Source organism: Dasypus novemcinctus, chromosome 3, assembly GCF_030445035.2.
Source record: "Dasypus novemcinctus isolate mDasNov1 chromosome 3, mDasNov1.1.hap2, whole genome shotgun sequence".
Classification (NCBI taxonomy): Eukaryota; Metazoa; Chordata; class Mammalia; order Cingulata; family Dasypodidae; genus Dasypus; species Dasypus novemcinctus.
Window position 1 is genome coordinate 29,611,837 of NC_080675.1, and position 20,803 is coordinate 29,632,639.

The 20,803-nt window shown below is 40.7% G+C and overlaps 1 protein-coding gene across 31 annotated transcripts in view; it reads right to left on the reverse strand.

Annotated features, from left to right (window-relative positions):
• The window catches only part of NRXN3 (neurexin 3), a 1,657,938-nt gene that overhangs the window by 867,192 nt on the left and 769,943 nt on the right, over nucleotides 1-20,803 (reverse strand). The window lies entirely within an intron of this gene.

The following is a 20,803-nucleotide window of genomic DNA, read 5'->3' on the forward strand; positions in this document are numbered from 1 at the left end:
ATAGCAAAAACTGGTGTTCTCAGAAGAATGAATATGCCTTAAAAAAATGTTTATCCTTGGATCCACAGGCCAATACTTCAATGAAGAAGAATGTAAAAAAGGATGTGGAGAACATTGGTTGTGGAGGCAGAACTGTTATAAATATAAGCTATTTAAAATATTGCCTATAGCTTCACAGCAATGCAAGGTGTTTGTGGTGGGATGATTTATAGGAGCCCTGTATGATTTTATGCAGGTTTGTTTTGTAAGTTCACAACTTTCACTATGCACTTATTGCTTAGGTATGTTCATGAATTAAAAATATACATCAATAAATTTTTTAAAAATTACCTATAGGGTGGCCTCTGTTTTTTTAAAAACTTTTGCACATCACTTAATTTTGATAATTAGGGATAAAATAAGAGGGAAATTGTCTAATACAAACATAACCAGCTATCGGACATTGTTACATCAGTATCACCTTAGCCACAGAGATGTAAAACTAGTTTGTCTTAACCTAATTTATTTTAAGTGATACTGACATTCCATAGGCAGCTTAGCTCTTAGAGTATCTTTGAAATGTCCATCATGTATATTCAAATTAATATACTGAACTTTTTATTTGACTTAAACGCTTTTGGATATGATGGGGTATGACCAAAAAATGTGAAACAATAATTGAAATGCTCATGTCCTACTACTTTTTAAAATATGATATCTTCCACCCCAATAATTCTCATTACTCTAAGAGTGGAAAAAAAAGATTCACGCTTATCTCATTGGAATGGCAGGGAATGAACATTATTCAATATTCAACTTCATCCAACAAATAAATAATTCTCAGGGAGTTTTTAAAAAGCTCTTGACCTCCAAAAAGTGGAGCATAAATGGTATTTATCTTTAATTAAGCCGAAAGATCCACTCATCTTGCTAAAGGGAAAGCAGTGTTTAAACGCAGCAGGAAATCTAGGCAAATAGAGGGGACTGACAAATCCAATCAGTAGCCCAGGCATAAAACTGGACCAGTAGATGACACAAGATGCAGACAGGACCTGAAGACTGATATATGCAACTGACATATTTTCGAGGCAGGAGATCTAGGCAGGCTCAAGGATAAAGCTAGTGAAGCAGCATCAGTAAACCAACAAATACAAAGAGTTAGTCACTGAAAGTAAAGGGTGATCCACTTATGAAGATGAAGGAGAAAATCAATTTTTAAAAGTTGAGACTTAAACTAGAACTGGTCAGAACTGAGAAAAAGTTTCCAAAGGCATCAGTTTTCCTGTGTTCTTTCTCTTCTTAGCACCTAGGGTAAGTATGCTATGCAATTGGGGGCATATTAGATGTGCATATTAGATGCATTTTCCCCTTCTTTTTATAGTTGAGGACATAAATATTGATCACAAACAATTCTTTGGTTCCCCTTTGGCTGCTTAGGCCATCACTATTTGATATAAATACAGAAAACTAATAAATTATCTCCCTCCTCCCTTCATAGCTGAATTTCCCAAGTAATGATATTCTTGCCTGGAGCAAAGTGAAATCATAGATGAAGATTTTTGAATGCAGAAGTTCATAAAAGTGAAGTGTTGAATTGTTTAGTAGGGTAGAAGAGAGATCCTTTAATCAATCTTTTGGAGATAACCATGCAAATAACCACTCTTGATTTGCCTCTGTGCTAAGTCATTTAGCATAGTCTGCTTAAGGTAAGGCTTTTTCTCACAGAAGATGGCTTGATTCTCTAATGAATGGGGATAGAGAAGGAGGCACCGTGGATGAAGGACAGGATGGGATTTTTTAACCTGCCCCATAGTAACCTCCAGAAGTCCTATTTCCTGGAGAAGCCAGGATAATTAAATTGAAATGAAAAATTAGGAAGATAGCACTCTTTGAGAAAGTGTTGCTCTCACTTGGAGGAAGATGACACTTGATATTAGCAGATTTTCCCCTTTTCTGGGAATGATGGCATATGATGGTATATGGCAAAAGCCTATATTTGAGGATTACTAAAGGGACACACCTTCACAAGTTGGACTTTAGATTTTATATTTTTCACCTATTTAGGACTGTGAAGGTGCTTTTGTTTGTTGTTTGTTTGTTTTCAGCCAGAATGTTCTCAGACAAATTTGTTATTCCCTCCAGGAGCAGTATATGCAGGAATCCGTGAGACCCCTGCAGTGCGCATTCATTTGTCAGTGTATTTCTAAGACCTGACCAAACCAGCTCAACCAGATGGTTTTGCTCATATTCAGGGGGTAGAGATTCCTTCCACCTGCCACAAAGTGCCGTTTCCCAAAAGTGGGTGGAAACTTTCTTGCTTGGCGAGGGAGGGGGCAGTGCCAATACCACAATCACTTTGCTTTACCTGAATATCTTCCCTACTTGAAGAGGGGAAAAGCAACGATAACTTGATTTCCCTTGGAACTACATTTCTGATGAATCAAAATTCTTACAATGCATTTAAAAATATGAAATTCACCCCCTTAGAAGGACATAGAGAAAGGTATTATTATAATTATACAGTAAATACTGAAAATAAAGGGACTATGTTAGATTTACAGAACACCAAAACCATTAAAAAGGAAACACTTACCTTAATTTCCTCCAGCATCACAGGTTGGGCTAGCTGAGCTAAGAAACCATTTTACTAAGTCCATAACTCCACGTATTTTACACATTCAGCCCTCCTCCCCAGAGAGAATAGATTAGACACATAAAAGCAAGAGTGAGCAGGAAAAAGAGTGAGATTAAGGAAGAAGGAGGGGGACAGAGTAATAGGAGCAAATCATTTCATTTTCTGTCCACAACATTCCAAGTTCTGGTTGTTTCTCTGGGTTCACAGTCTGACAGAGGGTGAGGAGTTCCGCTTGGTTTTTGTTGTTTTGTTTTAACTAAACGTATTTTCTCAAAAAGCATTCATTTTCACTAAAACAGAAATAGAAAATTGATTTACTTTTAGAGCTGGTTTCTAAAACACCTCAAACAGATCACGTCATTCTCACAGAGCCTCAGGTTTTAGGAAGAGCTGCCCTTCCTACAATGGTGTGAAAGTCAAAGAAAGCCTCCTAAAAGCCTTCTACCCAGGGCAGTGTGAGGAACTCCAGTGACCCAGCGGCTCGGCCCTCAGCACGTGTTCCCTCTGGACACCCTGAGTCTAATAAAACCTGCCACAAACACCACCAGCATTTACCAGGCCTGAGTAAAGAAATGCACCGTTGAGCCTCCCCGTACGACATGCTCACTAATGGGGCCTCCCATCCCTCTCCATCCCTTTCCCTATGGCTCATCCTCTATTCCACTCTTCCAGGGTGCTAGTAGGATGTGTTTGCTAACCTCAGACAGTTTATTGCAGAGACTATTTTGGTCATATATTTAACTAATAAAGTATGTTGACTAATCTCTGGCAGTGTATTACAGAGACAAGAGATTCATTAATTTACCAATGTTTACTGAACACCCGAATGGGGCCAGGTACTGTTCTATGTATTGGGGGCATAGAGCTAAACCAGATAGACAAGATGCTGCCCTTCCCAAGCTTTTATTCTTGGTTGGGGCAGGGATGGAGGGTAAAGGGCAATACCCCAATAAAAAAATATGAGGTCACTTCAGGGAAGGTTGAGTTCTAGGAAGAAAGTAAAACAGGGTAATGCAATCAAAGGTAGTTTGGGGTGGGACTGGGGACAGAGGAAGGCCCTTTATAGAATGGTCCCGAAAGGCCTCTCTAAACTGACTCCTCCAATTTTGGCCCTCGTATCTTATTGTTTAGAGACATTGTTGGCAGAGATGGTCAAGGGAAGCTTCTCAGGGGAGAGAACATTTGAGAAGAAGCCAGCCACGCAAACTGTCTGAGGCAGTGGAAACAGCAAAAGCCTCGAATGAGCTTGACATGTTGGAGGAGCAAAAAAGAAGCCCATTATGGCTAGAGCTTGTGCCCCAGGGAGAGACTGGTAGGAAAGTGGTAGGTGAAGGCCAGAGCACAGGAGGCCTATACAATCTAGTATGGAACCCACATGCTGTCCTAAGAGCAACTAGAGGCCGCTGGAGGATTTTAGGCAAAGGCTCCCTTTGGTCTAATTTAAGTTTTCAAAAATCACTCTGGCTGTTAACAGGTGCCTAGACCAAAAAGGCCATCAGACAAACAAGGAGATCTATTAGTAGGCAGTCAAAGGCAGGAGATGAAAATGGTTCCTCCCCTCCCTTTTATTCTTTAATTTTTCCAGTTTCAGTGATGAATTTTAATCCACATCTTAGGACTGAAACAAGGAGTGCCCCTAACATTACAAAGCATTCCCTGGCAGCCCGGTCAATGGAATCTGTACTTTCTGATCACAGTGTAAAATGCATCCATTCATCTTAGCAAAGAGAACGGAGCATCTCTATTTTGAAATGGAATGAATCTGGGATAGATAAATCTCCAAGGAACAAATGACCCCATAAAAGATGCGAAAGAATCTTGTCCAAAATTTACTGACAAATCTCTGCCTTAAGTCATAAATTGTAATACAGCCTTGCTCAGGAGTGTTGAGCTGAGGACAATCTCATGACTTTGTGTGATAATCTCTCTCTATGAAGCCACTTTTCAAGGTATGCGGGCAATTTGCTCATGGATAGGCAGTGACACCTTTTTGTGCATATTGGTCTTACTCTTGTTTTAAAAAAAACCTTTTAAAATATATTACTACGTTTCCCACCTTTGTGACAGTATAATTAACACAAAGTCTCGCTTTGCTGATTGGAGATGTTACAGGGCCTCAGGGCCTTTCTATGGGATCTTATTATTTAACATTCAAGACACAGATTTTGAAGCTGAAGGGGATTGAGCTAAAGTGATTCTAGCCAGGATCTTCCCTAGAAGCTGCTTTTCCCACCCCCCAATAAATGTCCAATTTAAGTCTGTTTTCTTGAGAATTGATACTTTTATCTTAAAAGAAAAAGAAAAAAAAAGTCCAAATATGCATTGAAAGGTCTAATAAATTGTGTTTTAAATATGAATTAAGGAAGGCGTGATACATCTTCTATTAGTCTTTTTTCACTTTTTTTTTTTTATTGACTTCGTAATAATATTACATTAAAAATATATATGTGAGGTCCCATTCAACCCCACCCCCCCACCCCCCCTCTCCCCCCCCAACAACACTCGTTCCCATCATCATGACACATCCATTGGATTTGGTAAGTACATCTTTGGGCACCTCTGCACCTCATAGACAATGGTCCACATCATGGCCCATACTCTCCTCCATTCCATCCAGTGGGCCCTGTGAGGATCCACGATGTCCGGTGATCACCCCCGAGGCGCCATCCAGGGCAGCTCCACGTCCCAAATACGCCCCCACCTCTCATCTCTTCCTGCCCTTCCCCATACCCATCGTCCACCATGTCCACTTATTTTATAACCTCTCTATCTCTCTCCATTCCTTCTCTGCCTTGCCTGAAACTCTCAGCTGAAAGTATGTACCTTGCTAGTAACTCAGCTGTACTTTTATTTTGCAAACAATCACTCTGTCGCTTATAGTGTACATATATATCTTTTTACTTCCATTAACTCTACTTCTATGCCCTTTGAAGGAAAACATGCTACCTTTGTAGCCTCCAACAACTAAGTACAGTGCCTTGCACCAAGAAGCTGTTCAAGGTGTTAGAAAAGAACTAGTAAGTGAATAATGGAATTGAATTAATTAAACAAATGAATGAGTAAATATGTAGAGGGGAGAAGAAATGGAAGGGGAATAGAAGAGTGTTGCAAAGTATATTTTAGCATAGGGTGAAGTGGACAAATCCAAGAAGGTATTCAATAGAGTGATTATTAAATATAAGTGAATTAACAAATAGTTAGAAATAGATGAATAGATAAATAACTAGGTAAATTTATTGAGGTGGAGGATGAAAAGGAAGGGGAACAGAAGAGAGCAGCACATTCCATTTCCGGGGTTGAATGATTTAGATTAATTTGGAGCAAAAGGACACCGGGCAGCAGATTTAGATAAAACAAAGACACTACTTCTCCTTTTACATGTATATATTTTTTCCTGCCAGAAGACACTGTAGCTTTCAAGGAAACTGAAATGAGAATGAAAGTGACATTTGCAAAGAAGTACCAGTGGCTTTGCAGACAGGATCTTACTTAGTTTTTGTAATAACTCTACAGACGCGGCCAACACAGAAGCAGAGTCAAAGCTCTGTAACTGGTCCAGTTCACATGACAGGTCTCAAGAGCTGGCCAGCCTCTCTGCAAAAGCCCACCACCGCACCAGGTTTGTCCCCATAGCTTCACAATGCTTGAGCCCCAGGGTTGTCCTAGTCTAGGAATTTGAGGAGGAACAAGGTGAGGTTAAGTGTAGCAAGAAAGCCAGATAGAAAGCATGGAGGAAATGGGAGGAGTGCTGCTAAATAGGAAACAGAAAGTCTAATTTTGGTGGTTTAGTTAGACATAGGACCTAGCTGAATTTTGTTGTTTTTAAATTTATTTGCAACACGAGGGTAAAGGCCTGGCATATAGAACCAACTAATAAAGACCAAAAAAAAGTGAAATGTATGTGTTGGAAATGAAAGTCACAGCTAAATTTTTTCAAACACGCGCAGCAGATGTTTTTGCTGCCTTGCATCACGTCCCCTGAGCTAATCTCTGATTTGATTTCAGGCACAGCAGCAGACAGTTGTGAGCTCAGACACAGCGTGGGAGGTCGCTCCTCAATCAGGGCCATACCCGAGAAGTGAAGGTGGTGCAGGAGCAGGGTTGAAGCAGGGGGTGGAGCAAACCGATGTGTACACTCCGAGTTTCCTTTCCTTTCCACAGACAATTCTGGGAGACATTCGCGACATCACCCTCCACCTCCCACAGCCCCAGAGCAGGAACCTTCACCGTGACGTCCACACTGGCATTTCCTCCTTCACTGCTGGCTCTCCTGCTTCCTCACTCCAGCTTTTAGAGATCACTGCCAGATAAGCCCTCTGTGATGGTTAGACTAATGTGTCAGCTCGGCCAGGTAATTGTGCCCAGTTGTTTGGTCAAGCAAGCACTGGGCTAACTGTAATAAAAGGGCATTTATGGACTTTAGTCACCACTGACTTTACTGCAGTGGTAAATCATAGATAGCTGGTTATAATTACATCAGTCAGGGAGATTGCCATTAGCAATGAGTGACGCTTTATCCAATCAGTTGAATGCCTTAAAAGGGGAGGTGATTCCAGCATTAAGTGGTGATTTCCCAGCTCATCTTTGGACAGCCAAAGATGTCATCATCAAAGAACTCATCAAGAACCTTCACTGGACTTTCACTGGAGCCCCTGTTGTGGCCTGCCTGCAGAACCTGGACTAGTGCATCCCCACGGTCACATGAGAGACTCATAAAATCGCATACTATTGACAGATATCGCTTGTTGATTCTGTTTCTCTAGAGAACCCTGACTAATACACCCTCCTACCCAGGCCCTTGTCTCAGGCTCTGCTTTCAAGGAAACTCAGACTAAGATGACACTTACGTAGCTATTTATCTTTTCACAGGCAGTAACTCAAACCTTACAACAGCCCTGTGAGGTAGGTAGTATCAATTGACTATGGAGAGATTTAGAGAAGTGAAGTGACTTGACCACATTTAAAAAGCTATTAGAGTGTGAAATTAAGTCAGGAGCCCAGGCCTCCCAACTCCAACTACTTACCCTGTAGGTTCCCAAAGCCCATGAGGTCCTCAGAGGATAGGGGACAGTGGTCTGCTATCAGCACTGAGAACAGCCAAAAAGGCAGTGGTTGCAAATTACAAAAAAAAAAAAAAAAGAAGAAGAAGACCAAACTCGTGAGGAGAGAGGTTGTGAGGAAGAGACACAGGCCTCTGAGGGCAACTGCACAGCTCCCCACTGGGAGCCATGGCGGGCTTTCGAGAAGCTGAGGCACTATCATGCATAAAGAGCTTAGGTCCTTTTGTGACAGAAGCCAAGAGACATATATGGCCTTGATACCTGAAGTCCCTTAAGGCTCTGTATTTCTAAATAATTACTCTATTGCAGATGGGAGGGGGGTTCTTTTTTAGTTATAAAGATATAATTGCTGGGCTTTAAAAGCATTCCAAGACAGAGTTCTCTAAAGATGGCATTTCCATATGGATCCCCATGTTTGCAGCATTCCCTTCCCACAATAAAAAGAACTGAATCTAAGTAAGAATGGTAAAGGAGTAATATCTGCAGCCCACTTCCCTAGGGTGATAATTGCAAAGGCTCTCAGCTTACAAGCTTCATGCTTTTAGCTGATCACCCACTGTGGTCAGAGGCAGTCACCATAAAGAACGGTCCCATCACCCGGTTGGAGTCTCTAATCCTCTTAACATTTGGTTTGTGCACTTTGTGGATCCAGGAGGCAAGATTAGCAGAACTATCACTCTGTTCTGGTCCTAGTTCACTAAGATGATGGTTGTTCTTCCCCTTGATAGAATACATATGCAAGTTTGAAAACATGAAAAATTACAGGACTCTATCTCAATAGAAATAACATCTCTTTATAGAGCCCACTAAAATAAAACTTACTAGACAAGAACTTAGAGGAAAAATTAAAACCAGAGCATCAAAATATATGAATTGATAGTATTTTAATTCAAATGTACTCCCTTTAAGTAAGATTTAAATGCAACTGGCTCCTAGTGCAACAAGGCTGACCTTGGGCAAAGCATGCCAACCAGCTACCTTTGCAAATATAGCTAACGTCCATGCACTGTCTTTAGATCTTTGTGCAACAATTTAGGTGCAGGATGGATGTAAGCTCCAGATTGTTGACTGCATTATAGAGGCACCTTGAATTCCTCATAAGCCAAGTATATCAACAGAAAGAATCTGTTCCTATGATTTTGAACAGGGCAAAATCACCATCCCACTTCCATGTTGTATAAAGTAAGATCTGTTTAATTTAAAAATCTAAGATCTACTACATGGCATGCATTGTGCAAGTTTCTTGGGATGCAAAGATTAAAAAGATACAATCCCTGTTGTCAGGGATCTCACAGTCTACTGGAGAAGACAAAGAAAAACTAATTACGTAGGAGAAGGAAGTAAAGGGGTGTGCATTATGTGTCCCACTGGTGGGGAGCTCAGTCACTATGGAAGTCTGAGTCACTAACCATCCTTTTTTCTTAATGGTTTTCATGTAGAACTATACAGATTCTATATTGTAGAAACAAAGACTTTTTTCTATATGTTCAGTTCCAAATACCATTGTTCCTGGCATGCATGGTGGATTCTCAAAGATGAAAAGTGAATGAATGAATTTCTCCTTTTCATACAGTGTTAGATTCTATTTAAAAAAATAGCTAATATGTATATTGTACTTACTATTCACCAGGCACCATTCTGAGTAACTTACTTATATTAGCTTATTTAATACCCACATCAATCCCATGAGGTAGCTGTGGTTGAATGAAGTTTTAGCTAGCAATATTTACTGTTTCTGCCTACAAGTTGCCCTTACGTTTTGCAGAATTATATTTCCTGCCCCATTATGTCAGGTATTTCTGTGTGACTTGCTTTATAGCCAAGGAAATGTGAGCAGATGTACATTGGGCCACTTAGAAGGTTTAAGACACACCACATGGCTCTATCAGCTCTTTTTCCATTTGACCCAAACCAGTATGTACCAGATTGGGGCTGATTCTTCAGCCAAGGTCCTAATATGAAGAGAACAAAGAACAGGTGGATCATTAAAGTGAGAAATAAAGCTTTCCAATTTTAACTATGATTGTGGGGAGGCATTTGTTACTGCAGCATTTCTGAACCTTATCTAACTGATACATATTTCCTATTAATATCCCCACTTTACACTTGCAGAAACAGAGAGGAAGACGTTCAGACAATTGCTCAAGGTCACATGTCCATAAATGGCTCTGCTGGGATTTGAACCTAGTAGCTTGTTCAGTTCTGCTCCTAATTACTGCACTACACTGCCTCTATTAACCCAGGGATGCACCAAGTATGGCTAACAGATGCAAAGAGGAATCTCCACAACGACATATTCTGCACATACCTTACACAATGAAGAATACAAAACTATTAAATCAATGTATACAACTCATATACCTTTAGCTGCTCAGTGAATAGACAAGAAACAAAGGCAAAGAAGAAAAAGAAGGCAAAATGAAATGGAGAAGAAAGAAAATGCACAGAAAATGACAGGGGAGAAAACAAATTAAAAGAAATATCAATGTTTATCAAATTGCTCAGAGGCAAATCTCTCCTCTGGAACAATAAAACTCTTAAGATTTTTATCTTTAAACTGCTGCCAGAACACTGAACAAATAAAAGTGCATGGAAGCATGCATTTTGGAAATTATCTCTTTTTTTTACCACTTTAATAGAATAAACTCCTCTGTTTATGATCTGTATAGGCATACCTCACCCCAGGGGGAGAAAGCATCTATATTAATGCAACAGTTTTATAATTTTAACTTTCAAATTTTTCAGCTTTTGAGAAGTAATCTAGGCCAGTGGTTCTCACATTTTAAACTTCATAAGGAGCATCTGTGGATAATGTTAAGAATTCAGATTCCAGGGTTCCATGCTCTGTGTTTCTCAGCTGAAAGATCTGAGGTGGGATCAGTGAAATGTCATCTTAACAACAGTTCAGATAATCCTGATGCAGGTAATCCTCAGACCACACTTTGGTAAAATGGAGAATGGCTCTTCATTTTACTGAAATGAATTAAGCAGCCATCCTCCTGATGGGAGGAGCATCCTGTGACCAAGAAGCCCAAGTATGAGTCCTAGTTCAGTGCTCTCTGTATTACAAGCTGTCACTGTGATTCTGCTAGAGGCTGTTTTTGTAGCTAGAAATGTAAATATCACCTTTAGATAATTTTGCTCTGTGTCCCAGATGAAATCATGTCAAGATCTGTATCGGCTCCACTCCACTAGCAAATGTTCTCTCAGAGAGTCCCAAAATTGACACCTGAAATTCCAAAGACTTGACCAATTCCTGTTCTTCTACTGTTAGTCCCACTTCCTTTCCAACCCAGCCTGTAATTTGGAGAAACCCCTGAACTCTCTCACTGCCTGTCAGTCCTTGCCCTTTGACTCCCAGGTCAGTACCACTCATCTTTAGTTCATGCTATTTCAAACTGATTCTTCACGCATTGTGATAGTTTTAAGTTCTTTTATGAATCCCAAAAAGAAAAGCATTGTTTTTGAACTAATCCTTTTCTGTGGGCATGGGGCCTTTTGATTGGACTATGTCAGTGTAGTGTGAGCCAGCTTGGGTCTCTGCCCTCTTGCTGGGTCTGATATAAATAGAGACAGAGACAGAGATAGAGACAGAGAGGGGATAAAGATAGGGATAGAGATAGCTAGAGATAGGACAGTGAAAGAAAGACAGAGACAGAGAGAAAGGAAGCTGCCATATTTGATCCTGCCATTCGAGAAAGGACTCCCAGTTCACCCACAGCTGAGCTCAAGGAGAGATGCCCTGAGAGGCTCAAGGAACTAAGGCCCAGGGAGAGATGGCTGATAAGCCACCACTGAGGCCAAGGAGAAAGTAGCCAGACACCTGTAGAACTGCTGTCTTGCCTGACCGCCACACAGCAGGACACCAGGATTACCAGTAGCTGACTTTGGTGAGGAAGACAGCTAGGAAGGTGCCTTGATTCAGATATTTCACAGCCTCAGAACTATAAATGTTTATCCTAAATAAAATCTCCATTATAAAAGCCAACCCATTTCTGGTGCTTTGCACAGGCAGCCCTATGGCAAACTAATGCACTCATCATATCCCCAACACTGAAAGCTGGGACTAAAACTTCCATCTCTGTATCTGTGTAATCAGAGGATACTTGCTGAGTGGATGAATTAAATCCTTCCTCACATCCAAAACTGAACCCAAAGCTTTCCTTCCATTGGTAGAGGAAGGTAGCTGTCTCCATGTCCAAAACTAAATTATCTTCTGATTTTACAGTTTACATTTTTTTTCCTCCATTCCTTGGAATCTTGTTCTACCAGTTATCTGCCTTCTCTCTTCTACTTTCAAATTTTTCCTTTGCATTAGCTCTTTCCCTTTAGGTACCCTCAAATTTCACCTCTCACAGAGCCCTCCTCACGACCCTGACTCTTCCTCTTGCTCCTCACATTCACCTTGACTTTTGTTCAAAGACCAGCCTGTGCTCACCCTCTCAGCCTCCTTTGACTTCTCAGTAATTGCTGCTTAGTTAGTAACTCTTGCTCTCTGAACACTGCCCTCTGGCAGCTCTGTGTGTTCAGTGACAGTCTGCAAATTGCCAAGTCCAAAGGACATTTTCCAGTCCTCTTTATCACCATAAACTTCCCTTAACCACACTTATCTTCGATGAAATGGCTCTTTCCTGGGGTTCCCACATGTACAAACATTGATGTTCAACTTCCCTCACTCCTGCATCTTCTGTTCATTACTTAATTCTTGGTGTTCCCCAAAGTTCCAATCTCTGTCTTTGAATTGCCAGCGTAAGATTTCAGTGATAACATATTTGGTTTGCCTTTCCTTAACCTTTATTTCTTCTCTCAGCTCCCTTTCTCTATTTTAATTTTTCTATTACTAGATCACCTCCCCCAGAGCTCTGGTCTCCAGTCCTCTCTCTCCTCTAGTATCTATCATTTGGCCATCACCATCCAGTTCCTCTAGCTATTAACTGGGCATTCACCCTGGACTCTTCTTCCTTTCTCACCTCCTGCATCCAAACACCCTGCCAAGGCAGGCAGTTCTACCTCCCAACTATTACCTGAATCTGTTCTTTCACTGGAACATACTTTCACTGCACTGGTTCCAGCTTTCCTCTCTGCTTACTTTAGCTCTTCGCTTTAGCTTTGGCTTTCTGGCTAGTACCTCTTCTTGGACAAACTCCTTCATTTGGCTCCAAAGCCTATGCTCTAAAACACTGAACTAATGCCCTCAATCCCCCCCACATACACACTATACAATCTGTAAAGATGACATACTGGTATGGGTCCCTATGGCAAAGATGCTCCATTCCCTTACTTTCTGGCTCAGAATAAGTTTTTTTTCAGATGTTCTAAGACTCTAAATCATGCCTCTTCTCCACTCCCCTTTTGCTAAAGGTATGTATTTTAGGACACCAAGGATTAAATAGGGTCCTTGCCCATTTTCAAGAGTACTGCAACCCCAAGATGCTATGAGCTGCTAGGGCAAAGGGCCACAGGGGACGATATCACTGTTTCTAACTTGCAGTGGGGCTTGATCTATAATCCTCACCACAATGTGTAGTGAGCATTATAATCCCATTTTATAGTTGATGAAAATAGGAAACTGGGATACTAAATTATCCCTGAGGATAAAGAGCTAGCAAGCAGATCCAAAGTCAGGTTTATTTGAGTACAAGCCACTAAAGTGCCTCTGGATGGAGAGTGTGTGTGAGCGATCACGGATTGGTGGGGGGGGGGGGGGGAGGGAAAGGGGGCGGCGGTCATTGTATAGCAGTGAGCCTACATTGACCCAGACCTGCCTGGAATGCCTGTGAGAATTCAGTGCCCATCAGCAAGAGTGGCTCATCCTAGTCTTAAACCTGACTTTCTATTTCCCACTGATTTTGAAGTGATGATGGTCACAAACTCAAAGAAGGCAGAGAATGTACGTGTCTTTTTCAGGTTCTACTCCAATACTTACAAGTGGTAGTTACTCAGTGTGCATTTATATGAATGTATAAGAATGCAGCTAACAGATATTGAAATTCAAATTGTGACTCAAACAGCATCGTCTACCATGGAAAGAGGCAGAAAATGCTGTTATGGGTTTATTACATCTAATTATCCTGTGTGGGGTGACATATGCTCCTACTGAATCATAGTCCTTGCTCCCATTTGTGTGGTGCTATGGTTTGATTGGGTGCCTTTGGCACTAGAGGAAAGACAAGGTCTGATTTGCAGCATGGCACACAGAAGATAACCAAAAGATTAGCACTACTTGTTATTTCTAATTTACAAAAACACTTTTAAGTGATCAAAAAAACGAATAATAGGAGTAAATGGTAGTTTGGAAAAAATTTCAGAGGAAATGGGGGCAAAGACTGAATTTTAAAATGACAAGTATAGAAATTCCCCATAGTCTAAGAATACCCATCCATCCCACAGTTGCATTGTTATTAAATACTTATTAACTCAATTAATAACTTATCAAATACTTCTCATTAACAACACAATAGACTTTGGCTTGTGGCTGGAAATAAAAGGAGGACTATATTACTCTCCCTGGAAGAATGTTGCTTTGCCTTTAACGGAGACAATAATGTAATCCAATGTTTTAAGGGCTCTAATACTAGGATGCACTTTTTAGACTATACCTTAGGAACATAGTGGGATGAGTCAAGATATTTGGGTGTGGATGTGTGTATGGATGTGTGTGCATGTGTTTACAGGTGTGTTCAGCCATGTGAGTTTTGGAGTATGTTTGAGGTTGAGAAGGAAATGGTGTTCAGATCAGACTACCAAGAGGAGACAAAGCTGCTGCTTCTTAAAGGAGGAGCAGGATCTAGTGCCCCAGCTTCACCAGAGATGCAAGGTCATGCTATGCCATGTACAGCGATTGAGAGAGCTTGGCAAGATTAGGAAATGCAGAGCATTTCTATGGGATGGGAAAGTGGAGGACATTTTCATGAGAAATAATAATCAAGTCTAAAGAAGCAGTCAGGCAGCAGATTGTGAAGGAGCTTTATGCTGCACTAAGGATTTTGTATTTTATCTTACAGGTCAAAAAGAGCCCTTGATGTATCTTAAACAGGTGTAATGTGAGTTGTCTATATTATTTATGATTATTCAATTCTGCTCTAGAGAATAAAAACTCAAAGGATGTGTTAAGTACAGAGAGCAAGTGGGTAGCCTGTGAGAGCTTTTAGACAGAGAAAATAATTGGAGTGTATGTATCTTAAACAAAGTTAAAAAAAAATGAACAGATGAGTTACTTGCTCATAGAAAGGAATGGAAATATTGAGAAAATCTTGAATATTCATAAGTTCAGATCATGCCACCTTCAGTTTGATAACTAGATCTTCCCTAAATTGGCCAATCCATTGTTGACATCCATTATAGGCCCATTCTGGCCCACATTTGCTCTGCTTGAAATGCAGATAAAAACTATTACAATTATACGATGGTTCTAGGTACAGCTCCTGTGCCCTCTTTCTTACCCTCACCTCTGGTCCTTACAACCACCCCATCAGCAAGGAAAGCTGATATAGCAGAGAGGGCACAAGCTATATGAATATTGTTCAACCAAGTAGTGAAGGAAAGTGGTCCTTCTACTGCTTGCTCCTTATGCTGTATTACGTGTCTTATTATCTTCCCATGGTTTTGCACTGAATTTTAAATAGATTTAATGAACCATGTAATTATACATCTTAATTTGCTCTGTGAGCCTTTCTGTTCCATAACCTCTGGGTCAGCAGCCTGCCTGAGTATACTTGGTAGCTGCCATTGCTTAGAAGTAATTTCCCACATGAAGTAGGGAAATAAGATCAGATTATTGTTTTAGAAAAAACATACTGGCCCCTTCAAATATGAAGTCTAGTACGCCAAGGAATAAGGCTGGAGACAGAGAGACCAATTCTTGATTCCTTTTCCCAGGCAAAGAAATACAACACATACTTCTCCCAAAAAGGTTAGGCGGGAACCAGAAACTCTAAGTACACAGGAGAAAATGGCCTGAAGAACTGAATGCTTTAACTGTGATGCCAAAATAAATTCAAGCTTTAAAACTCCCAAAGTCAATGCAAAAACTACCTAGAGGGGAAAAAAATCTATATAAAGTCAAATAAAGAAAGTGGTGGTTTCTCCACATCCACCTAGGAATATCCGCCGTTATGGGTATAGCAATGGTATCAGGAAAACTTGCCGAGGTACTGGCCCACAATAATTACCACATAGTTCTGTAGTCTCCCATATAGGTCAGCAGAACTATGAGAGGGATAAATAAGAAAACATGAGAATGAATCCAACGCAGGCCTGGCTTGGGTGAGATTCCCTTCCATGTGCCACTTTTCATGTTCAAGTCCAGGTGGGTTGCTATGTAAATATCCACCAAATACCTTGGGTATTGCAACAGCTTACCATGAATTCAATAATAATTGCTTATCTGACTGTAACTCTAGTTCTCTCTATTTCTTCTGTCTCCAGTTTATACCAATGTTAAAGATAAATTTCTTTAAACAACCTATAATGCTGATAGGTTGCTAAGGGTACTTCCCTAGAGATAAGCAATTGTAGCGTTGGGTCATTGGGATTTAAAACAGTCGGGTTTTGGAGAAACCCCAGCACATTCTCCTCTGAAGGGAGCAATGTCCAGCCATGAGCTTTGAGATGTCTTAAGCAGCTTACGAATTTCTGCAGCAGTGAACTCAACCTCAAGTCCACTGTGCGAAGTCAGGGTCATTTTTATGGACCTAAGAAAGAAAGAATTTCCCAGTAATATCTTCAAAAGCCTGATATGCTCTTATAAAACATCTTTCCATTTCTAATTTTTTTCTTGTATTTCTTTTTAAAAATTAGGTTTTATAGCCTCAATAAAAACATTAGATTTTGAAATAGGGAACTTGAATATGGGAGGCCGTGGTAGGTTGAATAATGTACCCCATTTCTGGTACCAAAAACTGTCATAGTTTAATGGTTGTTAAGACAAATACCATTAAATGGGTTGACTTAAAAACAGAAATTTTTTGGCTCATAATTTCAGTTTGTGAGGCTGGAAGTTTGCTTCCTCTCAGGGTTGGTATCTTCTGGCTGGCCAGCAAAACTTGGGGTTCCTTGGCTTTTGTCACTTGGCAATGTACATGGCAACACCCTCACCTTTCTTTTCCAAGTTTCATTGATTTCCATCTTCTTTCTCCTTCATGCCCTGGCATTTGCAGAGAGCTGACCACTGTTCTGATGCTCAGAGAGGGTATGGTCTGTGCCCCCGTGTTCAGGGAGAGCATGGACACTGCACAGCTCTTGGAAGAGGAGGAGCTGCTGCTCCATGAGGCCCGGAGGAGAAAACGTCAAGCCACAGATGGCTTCCAGGCCTTGAGATTTAATGGAGTTTGCCCTGCTGAGTTTCAAACTTGTTTGGGACCTGTGGACTCTTTTTCCTTCCAATTTTTCCCTACTGGAATGAGAATACCTATCCTATGCCTCTCCCACTATTGTATATTGGAAGTAGACAACTTAATTTCTATGTTTCATAGGTCCATTGGAGAAGAATCTGGTCTGAGGACAGACCATACCTGTAACTGCTTTAGATGAGAACTGTACTTAGCATTGTCCTAAAACGGCGTAAGGCTCTGAGGATGTTATGATAGAATGACTGCTTTCAATGTGGGAAGAACATGTCTTTTGGGGGTCCACAAGGTAGACTGTAGAGGATTGAATCATGTCCCCCACAAAACGTATGTTCAGGTCCCAGCCCCTAGACCTGTGGGTATAAACCCATTTGTAAATAGGAGCTTTGAAGATGTCATTCGTTAAGGTACGTCCAAACCTTGAATTGATGGTGACCCTCAATCTAATATAACTGAAGTCTTTAAAAGTAAGGAAATAGGACACAAAAGAAACGAAAGCCACAAGGAGCAGCCAGAAGCTGAAAGTCAATAGGACCAAGAAGAAAAAGGAAAAGATGCCTTGCCATGTGACAGAAAAGCCAAGGAACCCCAAAGATTGTCAACCAGCTAGAAGATAGCAACCACAGGAGAGAACAGGCCTTCAGTCTCTGAAACTGTGAGCCATTAAATTTCTATTGTTAAACCAACAGTAAAAAAGAATGAACCACTGGTAAATGCAACAACGTGGGTGAATCTCACAATAAAAGGAGCCAGACCCCCTAAAAAGTATACACTGTGCTTTTTCATTTATATAAAATTCTAGAAAATGCAAATGACTCTATAGTGACAGAAAGCAGATCTCATGACTTGCTTGGAGAGGGAAGTGTTGTGTGTTAGCAGCAGAGAAGCTAAAACATTATATGATATTTGTCTTAGCAGCTGGGAAACTAAGACAGAGGCCAAATCATGTGACAGGCAGTTCAGAAGGCCAATTTACCAAAACAACGAAACTTAGCCTTCCTATTTCTCTGCTACTATAAAAGACTGTATTACTAGATGAACCCCTACTGATTAAAGAGGCATCTAATACTTCAGGAAGAAAGCACCTTTTAACAGCAGAGGCAACACCTGCAACAAAAGTAGGGTAGCTCAATTTATACACCTTTAACATTCTGCCTTGATAAGTATAGAAATCCCCAAAAATCTGTGTGTAGTTAATCTCTAAACTGGAGATTGAAAAACTTTAGAAATTTAGAAGGCAACTTGAAGGTGATGAAGTACAGCCTACTATGCTTTAGATAAGGTGACAAAGGTGCAAAACTGTTATGTGATACTGCCAAATTACTAGAACTAATCACACTGGGAACCCAGGACTCAAAGAATCACAGCTGTGTCTCTTTGTCAAGACACAAGAAACTCCTCATGCTGACTGAGGCTGAGACTATGGGAATGCCTGATGGTGAATGTTATTTATTATTTTAAAAACTGAGGTTTAAGGGCAGATGGCCCCTCTTTGGAAATGGTGTTTATGTGTGATGAATCTGGACTCAGATGGGATCTCCCTTCATAAGACTTTCATGCTAATGTGCTGGAGGTGCAGTTAATGTTGGGGTTTAAGATATATTTAGGGGATTTGAATCTCTGGACTGACAATGTGATAGCCAGGTCCTGAGCCTCAACAGACTCCAGCACCTACAATCTGATCTATTGGACTTACCACACTCAGCTAAGATGGAGTTGAAGAAGGACAACCACCACACCATGGAGCCTAGAGTGATTACAACTGAAAATGGGAGGATTGCATCCAGCATCCATGTGGAATCTGAGCCTCCTCTTGACATAGAGGTGCAATGGACACAACCAATCCAATGTCCACATAGAAGAGGTGGCATTGGATTGGGAAAAGTGGACATGGTGGACGATGGGTATGGGGAAAGGCAGGAAGAGATGAGAGGTGGAGGCATCTTTGGGACATGGAGCTGCCCTGGATGGTGCTTCAGAGGTAATCACCGGACATTGTAAATCCTCACAGGGCCCACTGGATGGAATGGAGGAGAGTGTGGGCCATGATGTGGACCATTGGCTATGGGGTGCAGGGGTACCCAGAGATGTACTTACCAGGTCCAATGGATGTGTCATGATGATGGGAACGAGAGTTGTTGGGGGGGGGGAGAGGGGGGGTGGGGGGTGGGGCTGAATGGGACCTCACATATATATTTTTAATGTAATATTATTACAAAGTCAATTAAAAAAAAACTGAGGTTTAATTGATATATGATCAACTGCACATATTTAAGGTGCACAGTCTGGTAAGTTTTGACATGTATATATATACCCATGAAACCAGCACCATAATCAAGATCAAGAACTTATCCATTGCACCCAAAAGTTTCTTTGTGCCCTTCAGTAATCTCTTCTTTATACCCCTGATTCTCTTCCTCAAGCAAGTCATGGTGATAGGAAGCATATGTCTTGTCATGGTAGATGAGTTTGCATGCAACAGTACAGTGTGTACTCTTTTTTGGGTCTTGCTTCTTTTATTGTGAGATTCACCCACATTGTTGCATTTACCTGTAGTTGATTCTTTTTAATTGCTAAGTAGTAGATATACTATAACTTGCCTACCCACACACCTGTTAATGGACGTTTGCTTTGTTTCCAGTCTGGGACTATTACAAATAAAGCCACAAAGAACATTCATGCACTAGTCTTTGTAGGGTATGCGCTTAAAATTTATCCTTAGTGTTTTAATCCATAAATCTCAGTTTTCTTTCTCGCCTTTAATCCCAAGGACCGGGCTTCAATGTTGCCCCATGTCAGTAACCAGATACGTCACCAGAGTGGTCAAGAGGACAAGTGCCAGGAATGCCTGCGTGAGCCCATGAAGACTTGCCCAGCTACACTTGAAGAGCTTCATGGAAGCTGGAAGGCCTGCACTGGGCACCATCTCTAGATCTTGGAATATCACTGCCCTATTTTTATTCCTAAAATGGTATCATCTAAAAACCCACATGCTTAACACAAAGACAGGAAGGATATAAACAAATTGTTACACATTCTAAAAGCTGTTCGATATTAATGCTCATTCTAATGAATATAGCTAACAATCAGAACTCATGATCTCCACACTAGGAGCAGTGAAACTGCCTCAAAGACTTGTGATTATACTGTGGCCATATTCTTACAATGAATACATATTAAATACATTGAAAGGCAACAGTGTGCTATAGAGTGCATGGCCTCAAAGAATTTGCAACCAAATAGGCAAGATGGGTAAGCATATAGAAAATAATAAGAAAGTGCCAAATTAAGTTCTATAATAGAAATCAAATCCATATTTTTTCCCTGAGGACTCATATTAAAAGGGGTTTAAAGGAGTTAATCTCAACAGGGAGCATTGAGGAAATATGCCTAAAGTTACCATGTGGTAAATACTATTATCTCCACTTTACAGATGAGGAAAAGGAAGCACAGAGGAGTTAAATAAATCACCCAATGTTTTTTGGCTGCAACGTTTGAGGCAGGATTTGAACTCGGGCAGTCTAGTTCACTTGTTGAGAAATTTTTCCTGTAAGGGCCAGATGGTAAATATTTGGTTCTGGTGAGCCATATGGTCTCTACTACTGCTACTCAATTCTGCTGTTGAGTATGAAAGCATTCATATTAGTAGAATATATATTAAATATATGAGTATGGCTGTGTCCCAACAAAAGCTTATTTATAAAAAGAGGTGATCGACCATACCTGGTCAAAGACCACAATTTCCCAACCTGTGGCCCAGTTCTAGAGTCCATTTGCTTAAC